The following is a 21,309-nucleotide window of genomic DNA, read 5'->3' on the forward strand; positions in this document are numbered from 1 at the left end:
ATTTGGGGCACATTTTAGATCTAAACCATACCAGTATGTGGGTGGTGGGTCAGTGGATAGGAGAGTGGGTAGAAGAAAGGATGGTCAGAATATTTTCTGATCCTTTATTTTCCTGCATAGCTACCCCCTCCTGTGATTGCTGCATAAGATCTGTCTTATGAGCTGGATGCTTGCATTCCAGTCAAAATCCATTATTTGAAGACCTGAACCCAGTGTGATATTTGGGCCTAGATGAAGGTGGAAGCCTGAGGATGGAAGCCGTAGGACAGGATTGGAGTCCTTTAAGAAGAGACGGACCCACCAGAATGTCCGCACTCTCCCTTTGAGAGCCTGCAACAAGAAGGCTAGGATCTGCAAGTCAGAAAAGAGGCCTCCCCAAGGGCCAGACCTTCCAGCCCCTCGATCTGGGACTTCCCAGCCTCCGGGGCCAAGAGAAGTAAATGTCTGTGGTTGAAGCCCCCATTCAACGACGTTCTGTGACAGTCTCTTCCTGCCTCTGACTCCGCGCCTGCGCCAGTCCTGAAGGCACGTGAGGGTGCGTGTGCTAACGTCTTTGCACTTGTCCCTATGTGCGTCTCCCCACTGTCTGGATGTGGTTTCGCTGCAAGAGCCCTGATTCACTCTGCGATTCTGCGCATGTGGGAGGACAGGTATTTTCTGATCCTTTATTGCATTTTTCAACTGAGTTAACATTTTCTTTTTTTTTTGGTACTGGGGATCAAACTCAGGTCCTTGTGCTTGCGAGGCAGGCGGCGGAACCACTGAGCTAAATCCCCGGCCCAAGTTAACATTTTCCTAACAGAACTGAAAGTAGGTATCTGTGTTTATAGTAAACTTGATAAAAAATGTATTTATAAAAAAACCAGTGACTTATCAAGCTGAAGAGAGGACTGCTTCCCCTCCAGCTGAAATTCCTTGTTTATCACTTAAGAAAGTTAGCACTGTGCCTTGTTTCCTGAGAGTGTCCTGGCACTCTCACGTGGGGCTCCTAAGTTCGGGGCCCTGGCCTACAATGTGATGGAAACATATTCCTATGAGTATTGTTTAGAAAGACAAGACCATCTCCCAGGTTGAAAGGCCTTATATTTCTTTTCTGTCCCCATCACCACATGAAGGTCCAGAGCACTCCAGCGACAGGAGCAGCAGCAGGGAGAAGAGACAGAGAAGCCGAAGGCTTGAACGGGAAGATCCCACCAGAGCCTGGAAGCCTCAGTCTGTACAGACTCAGCACCGCCGCTCCCTGGGTGTGGCCACGCCCTGCCTCCAGCCTTTTCTGGGGGGACCTCTGGGCCAGTGGCTCCCAACCTTTTTGGCACCAGGAACTGGCTTCCTGGAAGACAACTTTTCCAAGAATAGGGAGGGGGTTTGAGAGATCCAAGTGCCCCACATTTGCTGTGCACTTTATTTCTCTTATTATTAGAGTCTCATAAGGCACAGGTGACCTAGATCCCTCACATGTGCAGATCACAGGAGGGTCCTCGCTCCTATAAGAATCTGGGGCTGCCACTGATCCGACAGGAAGTGGAGCTCAGACGATGATGCCAGTGATAGGGAGCGGCTGTGATATAGCTGAGGCTTCGCCCACTGCTCTCCTGCTCACCTCCTAGAGTGCAGCTGAGTTCCTAACAGGCCACAGACCAGTCCCAGTGTGCGGTCCAGTGTGAGGGAGCCATGGCCTCAGCCATACACCATTGCTTATTCACAAGAAGGAAAGCGTAAGCGGAAGTGCAGCACCATTACCCCAGCCAGTTTGTGGAGTTGTTCCGCTTTGCTAGGCAGTGTAATAAGCAAGGCCCCTCTTCCCATTTTTTCTTTCCTCCTCTGTCAGGATTCCTCTTATCCGCTCATTGGCACTGTCACAGCTGGACTGGTTGGTAAAATAGCTTGGCTGATAACTAGGTGATGCATAGATCCAACCAGTACCCCACCTGCACACTGCTGTGGCCCCAGCCAGGGATTCTGGGCATCTGCAACAGTGCCCAGCCCATTTGTAAGACCCCTCAAAAGGCAGGGGCCAGACCTGGAAAGAGAGCTGTCACTCTGGGTCCCTGTGGGAAGAGGCCCGGTGCCTACCTGGCTCTCTGAGGTGGCACTCACCTGCCCCCTCTATAATTACTGGAGCTGCTTGTTGGAAAGCCACAGTGGAGAGCACAGACTACTCAACACTTTGAATATACCTATGCCTTTTTCTTTCCTGTTACTATTTGTACCAATCATGACAAGATTAGAGCAAAATCCACTAAACAGGATCTTTTATACAGTCTCACCAGAAATCAAATGTTTTCACTTTTAGCTGTTGTCTTGGAGACCTTGTTGATATGTACCCATAATTATTACGTGGTAGCAATCACAAAGTTCATTTTTTTATCTTGCTCCTTTTACGTAACATTGTGTCATAGACATTTTCTGAAATTGTGACATAGTTACCAAAGTTATTATAGGAATGCCTTTCCTATCCACTTTGGTGAGATCTGATAAATATGGGATCCAGTCTCATGGACTCCCCAACAGGTGAAGGATAAGTAGACAAAGTTGTCCTACTGGGAGGGATTCATAGCCTTGGAGGGGAGAGCCCTAGGGAGCCCCGTGCAGTGCAGCGGGAACCACAACAATGCCCAGTGCCTCGGTTCTACATTCTTGCTTTTACTGCCCTCTGCTTGGGGAAACTCAATTCCCACGAAGCTTTGCAGCTTTCTGCAGAGCCACCAAGACTGCGATAAAAAGAAGTAGGGCAGCGAGAACAGATTGTTAGTTTTGAAAACACTGCCTGTCCACTCAGTGCTGGAATATCACTGACTTCTCAGAAATGCCGCTTCACCATCTGAGAGTGACCCATGTGTTTATTTATGAGAACAATTTTAAAAATTAGATCACATTTTCCCATGCTCTAAATGAATTGTTTTTGTTCTTCACTGTGTCTTCTTTCAAGTTGGAAAAATAATCAAGAAAAATAAGAAAGGGAGGGCTGGGGATTTAGCTCAGTGGTTCCAGCACCTGCCTCGAAAGTGTAAGGTCCTGAGTTCGATCCCAGGTACCAACAAAAATAAGAAAGGGACTAGAAAACATTAGATACTTGCTCCATTCTCCTGTTGCTAAGTATTTTTTTTATTTTGTAGAACACAGTATTATCCCGTGATTAGCTTATCAGAGGCAATTTAGCAACAGGATTTACCTAATAGAACAGACTAGGGTTGATCTAACTTTAGGTGATTACCTCCCTCTTCAGAGCCTGTTTCTGAGGTGCTTCTCCTGGCTTGGTTTTGTCACAAGAAGTATTTACTCCCCGGATCTGCTGCTCCTAAGGCCAGAGAAAGAACAGGTCCATTTTTCCTTCCTCAAATACAAGCAAAAAATCTGTCAATGTATAAAATAATTTGACACTAGTCATAAAAATCTACCCACAAGCAGGTGGAGAATGCATAAAAACCCAAACCACAGTGCCCAGGTCGATAAGAGATTTCATAAAAGGCAGCAAACTCTGAAGGAGTGACAGCTGGCTGTCTAATCTGAGTCATTACCCAAATAGGGTGACCTACTCTCTGCTCACCTAGACCTGCTATTGCTGTGCTTTCCTGAAACAGCTTGCAACACCTTGGTAAAGTTAATTCCTGGAAATAAGGAAGTCAGCCAGCTCCCTGGTGATCTTGCTCAGCTTTTGGATAAACACCTTTTTCTTCCAGAGCTTTCCATCTTTTTGTTTGAGCAAATTTAAAATGCTTTGCTTCCAATAAAGAAGCTCATTTTTAAACATGCATTGCAGGGGAGAAAGAATGTCTTTTATTTTCAGGACTTTCTTTGTGCCGGGTGCTGATGGTATCTTTGGGACGCTGTCTCATGGAAAGTGACCAAACCACAGCTGAGAAGTGTCCCCAGGGCTCTAGCTGGCCTAAACTGGTACTGAAACTGTTTCTCTGCTTCCAGGGTAGAATTTCATCTACTGAGGAAAATGGTGACCCACTTCTTCTGAGACGCATTCTTTCTGACCATGTGGTTCATGTCTGGAAAGAATCGTGACCACTGAGTCACTCTAGGGATGGCTCAAAGACCACAGACCAATTTCTTGAGATGGACACAGGGCCCTTGGGAGCTGTCAGTCATCACAGCCCCTGCTGTGAGGTGTGGAAGAAACTGTGAAAAGAATGTAAATGTGGCCATTCCACAGATGGAAAGACGAGAGCTAAAATGTGCCCAGGCCCAACACCCGTTGGTCCTGAGACCTCTGGCCTCCCTGCAGATGTGTGGAAATACTGCCTTTCAAACAGAAACAGTTCTCAGCTGGGTTTATGAGTCCTGAGACCCTCACCTCAAATTCATATGCTAAAGTCCTGACCCCCTCCCCCCATAGCTCAGAATATTTCTTTACTTGGAAATAGGCTCATTTCAGATGAAATTAGTTAAGATGAGGTTGTTGGGAGAGACCTCAGTCCAATATGATTGGAATCTTAATAAAAGGGGCACGTATGGCCAGGCATGGTGGCGTAGGCCTACAATCCCAGCACTCGGGAGGCAGAGGCAGGAGGATCACCAAGAGTTCAAGGGCAGCTTGAACCCTGTAGCCAAGCCCTGTCTCAAAGGAGGGGGACAGAGAGAGTAGGGTGGAGAAGGAGAGAGATTGGGGGGCGGGGGGAGAGGGGTGTGGTGGGGGGAGAAGACCATCTACAAGCCAAAGACAGAAGCCTGGGACAGATTCTTCCTTCACAGCCCTCAGAAGGAACCAACTTTGCCAACACCTTGATCTCGAACTTCCAGCCTCCAGAACTGTAAGAAAATTAATTTGTGTTGTTTAAACCACCTACTCTGCGATACTTTGCTACGGCAGCCATAAGAAACTAATCAAGTTGTTGCCTGCGACTGAAAATTCTGTCCGTCACAGCGCCCTCTGCTGGACAGTGGTGGCCAAATCACTTCGGTCTCGGTGTGATCGAGGAGGCTCAGCGAGCTGATTGGCTCGAGCGTCAGGGGTGAGCATCCAAGAGGACAGGACCGGGTCCTGGGAGCAACAGACTCTCCAGCGGAGGCCTTCTGGGTGGCCAGCAGGTGACTTTGTCCGTTTGGTGTCCTCGGAAGCCTGCCTGCCCTGAGACCCAATGTCCTCTCTGTCCCATCGTGTGTTCCCTGTGACCGGGGCTGCTTTGAGTGGGTCTCTCTTCCTTGGGACCTGGAAGTTCTTGAATCAGTAAAGTGAAAGATACTTTCTTTAACGGAAATTTTTGTTGGGGAAGTGGTAAATTTACAAGCAGTTGTAAGAAATAATAGAGAGAGTTATAGTGAACACTTTATACCCAGTTCCTCCAATAGTAACAGTTTCCAAACTTACAGGTTAACACCACAACCAGGCTGTTGACATTGGCCCAATCCACCTATTTTATTCAGATTTCCTGCTTGCCTTATACTCTTTTGTGTGTGTTGAGTTTATACAATTTTATCACTTATGTGGGTTCGTGAATCCACCACTCCAGTCAAGATACAGAAATGGATATTTTTATGGCGTCCTTTAGCAATAAGGATATAAACAAATACCATTCCATGGCAGAGCCAATTTAACATAGAACCCAACAACAGAGCAACTATTTCCCAATGGCTCGTTTTGCTTCCTGTTCTTCTCTTTCAGCCTGTTTTATAGTTGCTCACTTCATTGTATGTAATCCCTGCTAAATCACATTCTCCAGAAGAGCAAAACTGTCTTGCTTTACCTCTATTGTATTCAGAATTCCTAGAGGTAATCACTTTTACCTCTTTTAAATACTTCTTCTAGTATTTATGACCAAATTTCTAAACGACATATTTTTAACAAATTAAAAAGTTTTGTCTTGTGAGATGACGGTATCAGTTGCTTCCTATTATAGTGTTTTTCTTACATCATCACATGTGTACAAACTGTAATCCTCCCATGATAATAATTTTACATTGTTTAAATTATTTTATGGGCTAATATATGACTGTGTATTTCTTGTTGAGACACATGGTACCCTGTCATTAATTCCTTTCTTATAAAACTATTGATTGTTTAGAGTTAATAATTAACATATTGGTTCATTTGCCTACTTTTGTGTGTCCAATATTAGTTTTTCCCAAAGTTTACTGATGATACAGATGGAACTCACAGTCTTTTCTTCTTTTAACAGCTCTGTCTTCTCATTCCACTCTGTATTGATTGATAACTTTCTGCACATATTGCACTACACTCATGGTGATGTTTTTGTTCTGAGAATTCTTTTCCCCTCTTTTGGTGTCACATATTCTGTTTCCATAGCTTTCTCTTCCTTGACTTACACCCTCATTTTAGAAAAGAGCATGCCCCACTAGCTCTCTTAGAAAAGATACATAGCAGGCAAAAATGTTGGGGTCTTGTATGCTTTTATTTTGTCTTCACGGGTAATGATAGTTTAGCTGGGAATAAAATTCTGGAGAGGTACAAATAGAACCTCTGCTTCCTCCTCCTCTGTTTGTCTCCCGACAGGCAGTAATCCCAAAAGCCTCCATTGCACTCTATTTATACACTCTATGTCAGAGTGTATAAATAATCCAAGCCAGGAATGAAATCTTGGCTGTGATAGCTTGTGTTTAGATGTTCCCCTAAAGCCTCACGTGAATGAGTTGGGGCTATTTTGGAGGTGACTGAATCTGGAATGTGTGATGCTGGAATTAAGGGTGTGTGATTACTAAATGATACACACAAGTGATTGGTTTGGCACCGCCCTAATACCGGCAGTCTGAATAAGATAAAAGGGGCAGAAAGTCACTGTTAAAGCCTCTTGTTGCTTTTGCTGTCTTCTGTCCATGAACTGTTGCCCCTCTGCCACCCTCCCTTGGAGGCAGCCGATTATGGACTGAAACCTCTATGAACTGTAAGTCAAATAAACCCTTTCCTCTGTAACTTTGAGTGTCAGGTATTTCGTCTCTGCAATGAGAGAAAAGCAACTAAGTCATTGGCTCTGATTTCTCTCTACCTCCTGAAAGTCTTTCTTCCCCCTAACTTCCATAAGCATGCTTTCTATTGGCTTGCTATTTCTCTAGCTATTTCTGTTCAGTCTGCACCTTTTATCCACACACCCCCTTCAATTTCAGCTTTTCTCAAAGTCATGGGCTTCTTAATCATTATCCTAAACCCCTTAGAGATAAAAACCGTTAGTAACAGCTGGGTCTGGTGGTGCATGCCTGTAATCCCAGCACTTGGGAGGCTGAGGCAGGAGGATCCCTGTACATTCAAGGCCAGCCTGGCTACATAGTGAGTTCAAGGCCAGTCTGAACTACATGGTGAGAATATGTCTAAAAACAAACAAACAAACAAAAATATTAGTAATAAAGGCCAGAAATAAGAAAGGCTTAGAATATGAAGTTGTGTTTTTTGTTTGTTTGTTTATTAGGTGGTTTTGTATTGGTTTTTCAATTTTTTTTTAGTAGTACTGGGGATCGAACCCAGGACATTCACATTGAGCTATAAGCCCAGTCTTTTAAAAATAATTTTCTATTTCAGAACTTTTTTTTTTTTTGGTACCAGGGATCAAACTTGGGTCCTTGTGCTTGCACAGCAGGCGGCGAAACCACTGAGCTAAATCCCTGGTCCTAATAATTTTCTATTTTGAGAGAGGGTCTCTTCAAGTCACTAAGTTGCCCCAAGTGGACTCAAACTTGGGATCCTTCTGCCGCATCTTCCCGGAATCCTGGGATTATAGGTATGTACCACCATGCCCAGCTGGAAGTTTTTCTTCTTTTCTTTTCTCTCTTCTATAAATGAAATACTGTGGCAGCAGCTCCAGTGCTGATATGTAGCCAGTGTGGTGGAGAACCCAAACTTTTGTCTTTCTGCTCTGCAATCACAACATGGCTACTGTACTGGCAGCCATCACACCTGCTTTCCAAGAAGATGATAAAAGGAAGAAGTGAATGGGAGAGAGTGCGCCTGCCATTTGTCTACCCATCTTCTTGGAACTTACATCAGATTTAATCACATGGCCCCACCTAGCTGTGAAAAAGAGCTTAGGTACTAAAATCCACCCTGTTAACTAGGCACTGAATACTAGTGGTGTCTTTTACTAAGGAAGAAGTAGAGTTAGAGTGGCTATGTGCTGGGGAAGGAGCCATCTCTGCCATGACCATCATAGCTCCCATCCTGGTTTTGTACTGCCTGTCCCACACACAAGCCTCTCCTGACAATGGTACCTCAGTTTCCCTTCTCCCATTGCCTGACGTCTTGGTGAGATGTTCAGCCAAGATGCCCGTACAATCTTTTGGCCAGAGAGTGAGCACACTATTCAGCCATCCCATCCTCCCTCCCTGGAATTTGGCTCTGGAGCGGTAAAGTCTTGGAATGACCAGAAGCGAGTCATCCCCACAGCGATGCCCTGAAGAGAGTCACCACTAACCCACAAGGCAGCTCTGATACCTGTGTTTTCTTTTTGTTCTTTGGGTGATGCCCATTGTTCTAGTAATCTTTTTTCCCCCTAAGCCAACCTAGTGTTACCAGGTTGGGGTCTTGTCCAGGTTCTTGATGTCCTAAACAGAGACTTGCCTAGGAGACCCTGGAATGGCAGCGGGATCCATGATTTATTGAAAGAGAAAAGACAAGATTCACTGCATAGTTTGGGAGCAGGGTAGTGGGCAGAGTTCAGGGCCCCATAGGGGTTTGGTGTTGAGGGCTTAAGCCTTAGGGTTTAAGGTGGGATTGAGGGTCTGGGGTATAACTCCTGCCAGTGTGACTGGACTCAGCCTCTCTGTTGGACCATGGAAAGTTTGACCTTTTATGGCCTTGGGGGTCCAAACCTGTGGGGAGGGAGGGGTCAAATCTGCATAGTCAATGACATGGTAATTAGGATGGAGAAAAGCCAAGGATTGGGGAAGACCATTGGACTGCTATGTATTAGCTAAGTTACTTGCTGACTTTTTCCCACGGTATTCAGAGGGGGCATCTTGGTCCTTGGCTGATGTTTCTCTCAGAAGGTGGATCTAGTCCCAGAAAGCAGGCTCCAAGGTGGGCTATCCCTTCTTTTCCCCGCTATTTCTCTCATTCTTTCTGGGAAGGGGTGTTGGGGTAGGGTCTCCTTGGTTATCTTATGCCTCAGATCCAGCCTAGGAAGTAGACTCCGAGGTGGGCCAGCCTCCCTTCCTTCTCCAGTCCTTTCCTCAGCTCCCTCCTGCCCCAAGGGTCCATTTGTGTTGTTTGGGCCCAAAGCATCCTTACTGCCCTGGAACCACTGTGTCTCTGACATCGGAACTCTCAAGCCACCACACGCTTCCAGGAGCACTGCTCACACCATCTGCTATCAGCTTTGACTGGCGCCCTTGGCGCTGCCCAAGGCGTGACCGTGTCCTACCAGCCAGTCCCACACACTCCTGCTAGAGTCACCTTTTGAGAGAACATACATGAACGTGTCGCCTCCTTACTGGGAAACCTTGACTGGCTCTCCATTACAGAAAGTCAAACCGCACTGGCCTGGGGACACCGGCACCTGCTCTGGATAGTGTTCTCGGGGTCACTCTCCACCCACACGGGCCTCCCTTTCACTCTATCTTGCGCCCAGGCCTGGGCCACTCTGCCAGGCCTTACTGGACCTCATGCTGCCTTCCTCCCCTTGTAGGCCTGGCCCAGCATGCGGACCCCTTCGCCTTTGCCTCACCCCCTCACCAGGCAAGGCTCTGACTACCTCCGAAGGTGGCAACAGTCTATTGTCCCCGCCGCCTACCCCTCCCCACCATTCCCTCTCTGGTGGGCCAGTTGAACTTTGTGCCCTGATGATCAGGCTTCCCACTTCCCATCTCTCACGAAGGCCTTATTCAAAGTCTCTTGCCCTCTGTTCTTGCATGAGCCCCCTACAGACAATGACAACACTCTCTGTGTTGGCCCCTACAGAGCACCTTCCTCAGCTCATATTTTCCATTCAACAGAAGGGAAACCTTTAAAATTGAGTGGAAAGCATTTGAGGAGCTGGAAAGAAACAATCTGGGGCTAGGCGTGGTGGGGCCTACTCATCATCCCAGCACTTCAGAGGCTGAGGCAGGAGGATCGCCACGATTTCGATGCCAGCCTGGGCTCCACAGTGAGTTCAAGGTCAGCCTGAACTACATGTTTCAAAACAAAATGAAACAAAACAAAAACAAAAACGAAGTAACAAAAACTCCAATCTGAGGAAACTTGGAAAATTCTTTTGTGCTGGGCCTGTCCCCCTTTGTTTCCCATATGCAAGTTTCTCTTTGGGACTCGTCCCCACTGCTCTCCTGAAAGCTCTGGGTCCTTGTTTCTTTGTTTTGTTTGTTTTTCGTGCCACTGCAGCTAGCAAGAAACAGCCTTACTCTTCTAACAAACTGCCTTCACTTACTAGAGAGACGCATGTGAGGAACTCAGGACAAAAGTGAATGGATTAAGCTGGCCACAGTGGCAGACACCAGTAGTACCAGCTACTTGGGAGGCTGAGGCAGGAGGATCAACTGAACCCAGAAGTTTGGGACCAGCCTGGTCAACAGTGTGAGACTTCATCTCAAAATAAAGTAAAATAAAGTAAAATAAAATAAAATAAAAAATAAAATAAAATCAGTAAGTGGATTAAGGAAAGAGACTTTTCTCTAAAGATAGATGTTTTTCTTCAAATAGAGAATGACGCATCACCACTGTTGGAAGCTTATTTTCTGAGAGGCACTGAGTATATTCGTAATCTTAGTAATGCATTTGACAATCACATCTTAAATTTTAATAAAGGAGAATAGATAATTATGGATACAAACAGGGTCACATGAATTGTTATATTATTTTTTCTTCTTATTAAAATATGTCAGATTGTACCCAGAATAAAACTAAGAATAGAATTTAAAAGTATTGTCAAAGAAGGGCCGGGGATTTAGCTCAGTGGTTCCGCTGCTTGCCTTGCAAGTGCAAAGTCCTGAGTTCAATCCCCGGTACCAAAACAAAACAAAGAAAAGTATTGTCAAGGAGCCTAAAGTTCTTTCTTGGAGACTGGGCACACTGCAAGTGGGCTATATTTAAGAACAATGGGGGGGGGGCCCGGGGATTTAGCTCAGTGGTTTCGCTGCCTGCTGCGCTTGCCTACTGTGCAAGCGCAAGGACCCGAGTTCGATATCCCCCCACACACACCAAAAAAAAAAAAAAAAGAACAATGGCATTTTATTTCAGTGACTCGCTCCCTCCCGGGAGAGTGTTCCTCCTGTCACTTCTGGGAGCTTCTAGTGGTTTCAGCCTTGCGTCAAGACACATTCTTTTGCACTATGTCATTGTCAGTTCCTCCTCAAAGGTCACCACATTATCTTTGGTAAGCTTCAGTCTTTAATGCATCCTCTGCTTTTCCATGGGAGTTATAACTTCATATACATCCCACATGACATTTGGGACAATGCTCTTGGCAAACCTCGAGCCATCCTGTCCCTTAAAGGTCTTTGCCATTACTGATTGTTTCTATGTTCTGAACCTTTAAAGCCTTCTCTGAGCTGAGGACGGTGGGTGTGTACCTGTAATCCCAGCACTCCAGGAGTCTGAGGCAGGAGGCTCGAAAGTTCATCCCCAGCCTGGGTAACTTAGCAGTTTATCAAGACACTGTCTCAAAAAAAATTAAAAAGCTGGGGATGCAGCTCAATGCAAAGGCCCTGGCTTTAATCCCCAGGACCAAAAAACAAAACAAACCCTCCTCTGCTACCAGGACTAAGTTTCCGGTCCCAGAAGTCCTGGCTCCTTCGCACACTCCCATCTTGTCCTCTGTGTCCCTTGGCACCCACTGCCTTTGAGTGGCAGCGATGACCTTAACCCTGAGTCCTCTAGGAAGCTGCACAGGGGAGCACAGCGATGCCACCACAGTTTCCCCTTCATTCCGCTGTCCCGGTGAATCCTCACCACCCCTTTGTCTGCTTCCTCCCCACAGTGAGCTCCCTGGTCAGAGATGGCTCTGCCCTTGGTGGCCCCTTCCCCAGGGGACCCCGAGGAAGCCTGCTTCCATCCTGTCTTGTTGCTTTCCATCCAGGAAACTCAGTGCCCTGCCTTTGGTTCTTTCTCTAAAGGCCTTGCCCTGCCTGTCCTCCCCTTGAGGTCAGAGCTGTCCCCAGACGGGGCATTCTGAACCTGGGGCCTTTGGGGATCCCCAGCCTGTGTCCTGGGTTCTCTTCCTGCTCTTCCCCAGCCCTCTACTCTGTCTCTGGTTGTCACCCCTGGTTTCTAGGCATCCCACTCCTTCACATTCACTCAGCAGGAAGAACAGGGTAACCCCTCAACGGCCTGAGTGTGGCCAGACTGTCACACCCTGTGGCTTCATTTCTTCATGGTTCCTCTCCCAACTGCCACACTCTCATCCCTCTTCCCGGATCTTAACACCTCATGCTGGCCTTGACTGTGCCCTCTAAGGCTCCCACTGAAATCTAATTGCCTTGGGAGCAGTGAGGTGCAGGCCCAAGCCCTCCTACATCAATGGTAGACCAATGCCATGAAGGCTGGAGTGTTGGCTACTCCTGGAGCTGCTCCTGATGAAAGTGCAGGCTGGCCTTGAGCTCTCTGTGTAGCCCAGGCTGGCCTCAAAGTCACGGTGATCCTCCTGCTTCAGCCTCGCAAGTGCTGGGGTTACAGACATGTGCCATTATGCCCAGCAAACTTTTATTATTTATAAATTACCCAGCACAGAGTGGACCACAACACCCCAATTTTTCCAATTTTTCCTTTCGGTGCTTTGTGCCCCTTAAGACTTCCATAAACAGAAAGAATGGAAAGACTCTTAAGACTCCTCTCAAATTCCTCTCTCTTCAACTTGATCAGAACATCTGCTCTTATGACAAAATGGTTCATTTACCCATCTTTCTTCCAAAGAAACAGGATCCTAAGTCTTAGATGATTGTAAATTAATTTTAAATGATATAAATAACATAAGTTTCGAAAACCGGAAGAGGTGTAGACAAATTTAAAGCCTCCCCACTTCTGGTCTGAAGTGAGCATTCTCTTGCATTTATAGGTACATCTGGGGAGCTAAGCACCTACAACGTATGGAATAGACTGGTTTTGTTTTGAGATCCAAAACTATTAGTTCAAGGTATGGCCAAGCCCCTGAGAGATGACACATGCCCATCACAGCCTTTTGTACTGGCCTTGCCCTGCGGGGTACACAGGGTCTGAAAGGCTCAGTACCAAGCTGCAAACTGAGCCATGAGGTCATAAGCCAGCTATGGAGTTTTGGGGACTTGTGATCAACAGCCCAGTGGATGCCCCCAGCCTGTTTCCTGCTGGTGGCCACAAGGGGAACCGATGAAGCAGCGGGGACCCCAGGGGACCCCAAGAGCGGGTCCAGGTGTTGATTGTTGTCCTGGGGTGGGGGTGGGGCGGTATCTGCAGTCACAGCTCTGATCTCTCCAGAGAAGGCTGCAAATCGTGACAGGTCAGGTTAAAGCTAGGTTCTTGATGAGGCCTCTACATAAAACAATTCTAAAATTTCATCTGGCATAACTCTGACTACAGGCTGGTGCCACCGCACTCCTGGCAGCTTCCCAGTGCTTAATACTTGCTGAGTATTAAGACAATGGGGATGGATGAGGAAGGGAAGCAGATTCTTAGCCCAGGCTTGCATCCTTGCGCCCGCATCCTGTTTCCACTTCGTAAGGAATTCTGGCTGCAGACCGAGGGGTGAAAGCTGTTACTAATGGACACTAATGGAGCAAGGCCCGGTGCACTTGGGACTATGGCAAGGCACAAAATCAACAAGCAGTGAGACTTCTGTGGTTCTTAGAAACTATGAAAGGAACATCTTATCCAAAAGAGAATTTTCCAATACTGGGGTGAGGCCCCTCAGTCCCCAAAAGGCAGAACCGATGTGAGCTTGTGCCCGGTAGTACCCAAGTTTTCCCATAGTGGGGCAAATTCACACCTGGAAATAGATAAGTGTCTTACCTGCCTGGATCAGATCTCTTCACAGATGAAGCCTATGTTCCCTGTTTTCAAATACAGAAATATTTCATAATCAAAAGGGAAGAAATCACCTTTATTTGACTGCATAGAAAAACCCCAATGTTAGTATTTTCATGTATGGCTTTCTGTTCTTTTTTCTAGGTTTATATGTATTTTTTTATTTTTAAATATGCCTGTTCAGTCAGGTATGGTGGCACATGCCTGTGATTCCAGCAGTCAAAAGTCTGAGGCTGGAGAATTGCCATGAGTTTGAGGCCAGCCTGGGCTGCACAGTGAGTTCAAGGCCACCCTGAACTACATAATGGGACCCTGTCTCAAAAAACAAAAACAAAACAAAACAAAGAAAATGTCTGTTTATTTATTTTTTATGACACTAGGAACTGAACTCAGGGCCTTGTGCATGCTAGGCAAGCTTTCTACCTCTGAAGCTAAATCTTTACCTCTTTCAATGGGCTTTAACACATGCATAGCCCACCCAACAAAATCAGGATATGTCACAATTCTATCATCCTCACCAAAAAAATTCCTTCTCTTATTTCTTTGTAGTCACATCTAATCCCTGGCATCTCCTAGTCTTCCCATTGGTCACTACCATTTTGGGTTATGTAAATGTCATACAAATTGAATCACAGAGTATAGCATCTCAAGACTGCCTCCTCTCGCACAATGTGTACAAGAGTCATCCAAAGTTTATGTGTATCACTGGTTTGTTCCTTTTTAATTGCTGAGTAGTATTCCATTGTGCAAATGTACTATAATTTATCCACTTCTACAATGAAATACGTTTGAGTTGGTTCTGATTTTGGTGATTATGAATATAGCTGCTATACATATTTGTGTATGAATTTTTGTATGAAGTTAAATTTTCATTTTTCCAGGGATTAAATATAATACCTATGAATGGAATTACCGGGTCATATGGTAAGTTATATTGTAAGAAACTGTACTATACTGTTTTACATTCCAGATAGCATTACATAAAAGTTCCAGATATCCCACATCCTCATCAGCACTAGGTATGGTCATTGTGTTTAGTTTTAGCTTAGTTGTACCTCAGTAGGGTTTGAATTTGCATTTCCCTCATGGCTATTGATGTTGACCACTTTCTGCTCTTGTTTTCCGTATCTGTTTTAAGTCTTTCACCATTTTTAAATTGAGTTGTTTGTTTTCTTACTTTTGAGTTTTGAGAGTTCTTTATATACTGCAATCAAATCTTGTATTGCCTAGGTAATTTACAAACATTTTCTTTCAGTTAATAGTTTGCTGGGCTGGAGATTTAGCCCAGTGGCACCATGCCTGGCTCGAAGGCACAAGGTCCTGAGTTCAAACTCTGGTACAGAAAAAAAGTTTGTCTTTTCATTCTTCTAATTTTTTTTTTGGTACTGGGGATCAAATTCGGGTCCTTGTGCTTTCAAGGCAAGTGGCAGAACCACTGAACTAAATCCCCAGCCCTGTTCTTCTGATTGTTGTTTTCGGTACTGGAGATCAAACCCAGGGCCTTGCATACAAGGCAACTGCACTACCACTGGCTACACCCCCGGCTCTGACAGTATGTAATTTTTAGAAACATAACTGGAGTTAGAATATACATGTAATTTTATAATATGCTTTTTCATTTAGCAATGTTATCTTTTGTTTGTTTGGTTGGTTTTGGTACCAGGGATGGAACTCGGGTCTTTGTGCTTTCAAGCAGGCGACAGAACCACTGAGCTAAATCCCTGACCCTAGCAATGTTATCTTAATCATCTCCCTGTGTTAGTAGTTCTTCTCAACATACTTATAATGCCTCAGGAAATTCTCTATGGCATGGATGTAATATCATAATTTGCTTCAATATCTCTGTTGGACGTTTTACTTGTTTTCTATTTTTTATTGTAAAAACATTACATTGTATTGATGATCATACTTAGAGCTAAATCTTTTTCCACATTCTAAATATTTCTCAAAGACAGATCCTGAGAAGTAAAATTGTTCTTTCAGATTATTCCCATTTCTAAGGCTTTAAAAATGCACAGTATCAAGTTATCTTCCAGAAAGACTGTTTAATGCTTAGTGTCAGAGTATGAAATAAATTGGGTAGAGCCATTGCTTATTAACTTGGATTTTTAATTAATTTCTAAAAAATACCCTATTGGGTAAAAATATGCTATTTTTATTACAATAAGGCTTAATGTTTATTTAAATGCTTTTGCTACTTGTATATCTTTTGTCTGTATGTGAATTCCTTTGTGCATTGTTTTTCTTTGCAGTGTTGAGCTTCAAACCCAGCTCACTTTATCTGAAATTTAAATGAGCTGGTTTTGAAGCCCCAAAATGTTCAAATGGGGCTGGGGATGTAGCTCAATGAGAGAGTGTGCATTGAGCATGTTTGAGGCCCTGGCTTCAAGCCCCTGCATAAAAAAAAGAAGGAGAAGGAGAAGAAAAGAAGAGAAGGGAAAACTGTCTGCAAGTATTTCATTAAACAGGACACAATAGTGAAACCCACCCCACGTGGGTATTATGTTCTGAAGTCAGGTCTCCAGAAAAACATGACCATGCTGTGACTCCATGGAGTTATTTTTATACATTCCTTACCCTTCAATCCATACTGCCCAAATCCTGTGGTCTAGATTTTTTGTCAATAAACATCCTAAGCCCAAATTACTCTCAAATATTTTTCTTTTGGGGAACATGTGTATTTTGGATTGTTCAGGAGCTCATTAAAAGCAGTAACAGAAAAAAAAAAAAAAAGCAGTGACAGAGAATAGCCTCCGATCTCTGGTCGTGCAACTGTCCTGGTACTTGAGGCCACCATCTTTGTTTCTTTTCATGGTTTTTTTTCTTTTTGTAGTACTGAGGACTGAACCCAGGGCTTTCACACTGAGTTACATCCCCAACCCTTTTTAAATTAGACACAGGGTCCTGCTAAGTTACTAAGTTACCCAGGCTGGGCTTGAACTTTATGGGCTTTTCTGCAAACTTTGCCCAACATTTTATTTCAGTGACAAATACCTAAAGATACTCAGAAGTTTCAAAGCGATCGTTAGCCAGGAGTCCAAAGCAAAACGTACAGAATGATTTATTCATTTCTCTCAAGGGAAGCTTATGAATGGCCTGCAGATTCCATCTATTGCTAGCATATTTAAAATATTCCCACAAAGGGCCGGGGATTTAGCTCAGTGGCTCTGGCGTCTGCCTCTCAAGTGCAAGGTCCTGAGTTTGATCCACAGTACTAAAAAAAAAAAAAATTCCCACAAAATTAAAAACAACTATAATCCTTGCTAAAGTTTATTTTAAGGGGTGGAGATGTGGATGAGGGGTAAAGCTCTTGCTTAGCATGTGCAAAACCTTGGGTTCAATCCCCAACACAGCAAAAAAAGAAAAAAAGTTCATTTTAATACATTTTAGGCTTTAATAAAAAGCTGTCATATTGTCTGAATTTTAAATGTATTTATATCTTTATCTACAATATACATACAATATATATTCAACATATATTCAATGTATTTATGTAAATACATGCATAAAAATGTTCTCTCAGTTTGCCATTCTACGCATCATATATGTTGCTTTTTTTTTGTATGGGGGATCAAACTCAGGACCTTGCACTTGCAAGGCAGGCGCAGTGTCACTGAGCTAAATCCCCAGCCCATATATGTTGCTTTTGTTGGTTAATACCATACCATCAAGCACACTGAGCTTCTATGTTAATTTCCAAATTCATCATTGTATAAAGGAATCACATGGCAATAATTGTACTGCTCTGGTCTCTAAGAAAGCATATTAGCTACTGAATAGACTGGAAGGACAAGGAAAAACTCAAACATACACTCATACCTATATAGGTACACATGTATGCATACCTACATACACAAACATATGAATACAAATATCTTATTCTTTTTTGGTGAGTATAAATGTCAAATAAAATCATATATATTTAAGGTGCACAACATGTTTTGAGATATATATATATATATATAATGAAATGATGACTACATTCAAGCTAATTAACATATCCATCTTATAGCAATTCTCAATTTCCTCCACTCTCCACTTAGAAACACTGTTTAGTAGCACAATTCAAAACCTACTCTTAAACTAAAAGAAAAATGTGCTCAGCATCTCACTCCCAGAGACAGTTTAAAAGTTAGGTGAACACTGTTCTGGATGATTTCTTGACACTGCTATACATATGTGTGTATCTTTTCAGTATTATTTCTCATGGGCATCTTTCAAATGCATAAAAGTAGAATGAAGCTGGGCCTGTTGCCACACACCCATAGTCCCAGCACTCCAGAGGCCGAGACAGAAGGATTGGCAAGAGTTTGAGGCCAGCCTGGGCTACATAGTGAGTTCAAGGTCAGCCTGGACTACATAGTGAGACCTGTCTCAAAATAAATAAATAAATAAATAAATAAATAAATAAAGAGAGATTGAACACATATTTATTTCCATTAACCATCAATGATTTACTCTTGCGATATGACTATTCTTTTGTTTAATTTTTTTTTCTTTGTTTGTTTGTTTTGTTTTGTTTTTGGTACCGGGGATCGAACTCGGGTCTTTGCGCTTGCATAGCAGATGGCGAAACCACTGCACTAAATCCCCAGCATCTTGCTTACTTTTTTATCTAGTTTTTTTTTTTTTTGTACTGGGGATCGAACTCGGGACCTTGCGCTTGTGAGGCAGGCGCCGGAACCACTAAGCTAAATCCCCAGCCCCCTATTTAGTTATATTTTTTAAAAATTGATTTGTAATTCTTCCTATACATAGGAACTCTGTTAGCTAAATGCACTGGAAATATTGCTAAAGCTCATTAATAAGATTTCTAGGGGCACAGAAGAGAGAAAAGAAACAGATTAGTGATATTGCTGTTCACTTACAGGGTAAAGGGTGAACCATTTAAAAATCTATAAAAACTATCCCAGTCTGAGATTGAGTGTTGGGATTTACTCAGTGATCTGATGTTTTTGTGGAAGAATCAAAAAAATCCAAGGCCGGGGATTTAGCTCAGTGGTTCTGCCGCCTGCCTTGAAAGCTCAAGGTCCTGAATTTGATGCTCAGTACCAAAAAAAAAAAAAAATCCAAAATTATACAGTTGCACAGAAGAGGGAAGGGCTGACTGGTTGCCCCTGGATGGCATTATCTTAGTGAGAAAGCCAAGTGCAGCCCCCAGCATGGGGAGCTGGCCTCCCAAGAGGTCTCTTCTTCAAACAAGCAACATTGCAGGACATGAACAATGGTCAAGGCCACTGTGTGACCTTGATGAATCAAGACAAAAACAGGACCCACTGTAATCACGTCTAAACAACACACAAAAACCTGAACATTGTCCAAACGACACAATGATCAAACATTTATATTGGCTAAGAAAGGCGACCACTTCTTCTTTACCAATTTCTGCTTTAGCTCCAGTCTAGTCTGCCTTCCTTCTAGATAAGTCTTTTTATTTACCCATGGGCAAACCACAGAGCTCAATCTCAGGTCAGGATAGTGTTTATAGATGTTCTAATGGTACATGTGTCATCTCATAAGTGAGGCAGTGAGCAGCAATATCAGTACTATGAGAATTACTCCTGTTTCCTGACAGCATCTGATCCAGAGGAAAAATATTTCTTTAAGATACTCCTGCCAACCAACAGACACAGCTAGAATCCTGTAAGTTCATTTCTAGTGTCTTCTTACTGAGATGCCCTGTGGTTCTCCTATGCTATGCATTCTCCTTGGCTGAAAAGAGGAAAAAAACCCAACCGCAGGTGTTTTCCTCATGGCCTTTGGCTGGAAGACATTGACTTTGCAGGATTCAGGACAATTCAACAACCAGAGCCAAACTACTTGTCAGGAGACCAAAAAGCTGTCCTATTTCCTTGCTATGAGTTTATTTTAGCCACAGACATAAGAATTGAAAAGTAAATCAAATTACTTATTAATGTATAAAAAAGAAGTACTGTATAACTCCAGGAGAGTGAAGAAGAAAATAAATTTATAAAGACAGAAAATATATTAGTGATTTTCTGGAACTGAACATAGAAGGGGGGCCAGACATCAAAGAGTATGAGGGATCTTACTGGGGTGATGGAAATATTCTAAAACTGATTAGGGTGCTTGCTGCACAACTGTATAAATTTACTAAAAATCATTGAGCTGAATAGTTAAAATGAATGAACTGCATGATATGTAAATTATACTTCAATAAAGTTAAAACAACAATAATCTCAGAGGAGACCTACTTGAATCCAGCAGGCAAATAGTCTTCCTCAATAAGCAAACTCCAGGCAAGCTAAATTTAGTATCTTTTTTTTTTTGCTACTAAGGATTGAACTCAGAACCTTGTGCTTGCGCGGCAGGCAGCAGAACCACTGAGCTAAATCCCTAGCTCCAGGCAAGCTAAATTTAAAAGAAACAGTTGGTCAGAAGCTTAAATTCAGAGCAAATAAAATTAGGGTTTATATATCTACCTTATAGAGCTCCACCATTGTCTTCCTGGAGTGATACTTTGGTTTACTGCTGAGGCCTTCATTTTTCCAGGGTCCGCTGATCAAATAATTCCTCCTCTGGAGCTTATAAAGCAGGTCCTGTTTGGGAACCTTTAACTATCTTCAAACTTAAGAACTCTCATATATTGGCTCTGATCTCTATGAGTTGCATTTCTAGCTTAGTGTTCAGGGCAAGTTTTATTTCTAAGTTGTAGTGCAGGGGAGGAACATTTTTCCTTTACCCTCTTATGTTCTGTACCTGAGACCTGTGAATTAAACTGAGGAAAGTCAACAGGAAAAAAAAATAAATTATACTTATATTTTTATGTGTAGGGGGCCTTCATAGAAATGAAATGAAAACCCAAAAAGCAGTTGTATTTGGGAGTTTATATACCAGTGATGGCGAATCTTTTAGAGACCGAGTGCCCAAACTGCAACCCAAAACTCACTTATGTGTCACAAAATGCCAACACTGCAATTAAATCTAAACACTGAGGTTTTAGTTTACAAAAAGCAACTCATACATTAACATCTTTTGTCTTAAAAGAAAAACATTATAATAACAGGGCTTTCAATGATACAAATATACCACTGAGGTATGTGTGCCATAGGTTCACCACCACTGTTATAAACCATTTTAACAAAAGGCAATACAATGTGGAGTAGCAATTAGACCAGTGAAAGGGGTTTAACCTCCAGGGGTGGTAAATTGTGAAAAGTGCGGTAGACAAAAGTTGTTTAGTAAGATTTGTTATGTAGATTCATTTTGGTGCTGTCTCAGGACTTTCTGCAATAGAAAAAGTTCTGGTCCTATTAGCCAAATAATCCCTGCTCTGGTTGCTACTCCTGCTTTTATTTTATGTTATTATTATTATTATTATTATTATTATTATTATTTGAGACAGGGTCTTACTCTGTAGCTCATGCTGGCTTTGACCTCATGGCACTCCTCTTCCTGCCTAGCCT

This window comes from Heterocephalus glaber, unplaced genomic scaffold, assembly GCF_053883595.1.
Source record: "Heterocephalus glaber isolate CG9 unplaced genomic scaffold, H.glaber_assembly_v1.0 deba00001579, whole genome shotgun sequence".
NCBI lineage: Eukaryota > Metazoa > Chordata > Mammalia > Rodentia > Bathyergidae > Heterocephalus > Heterocephalus glaber.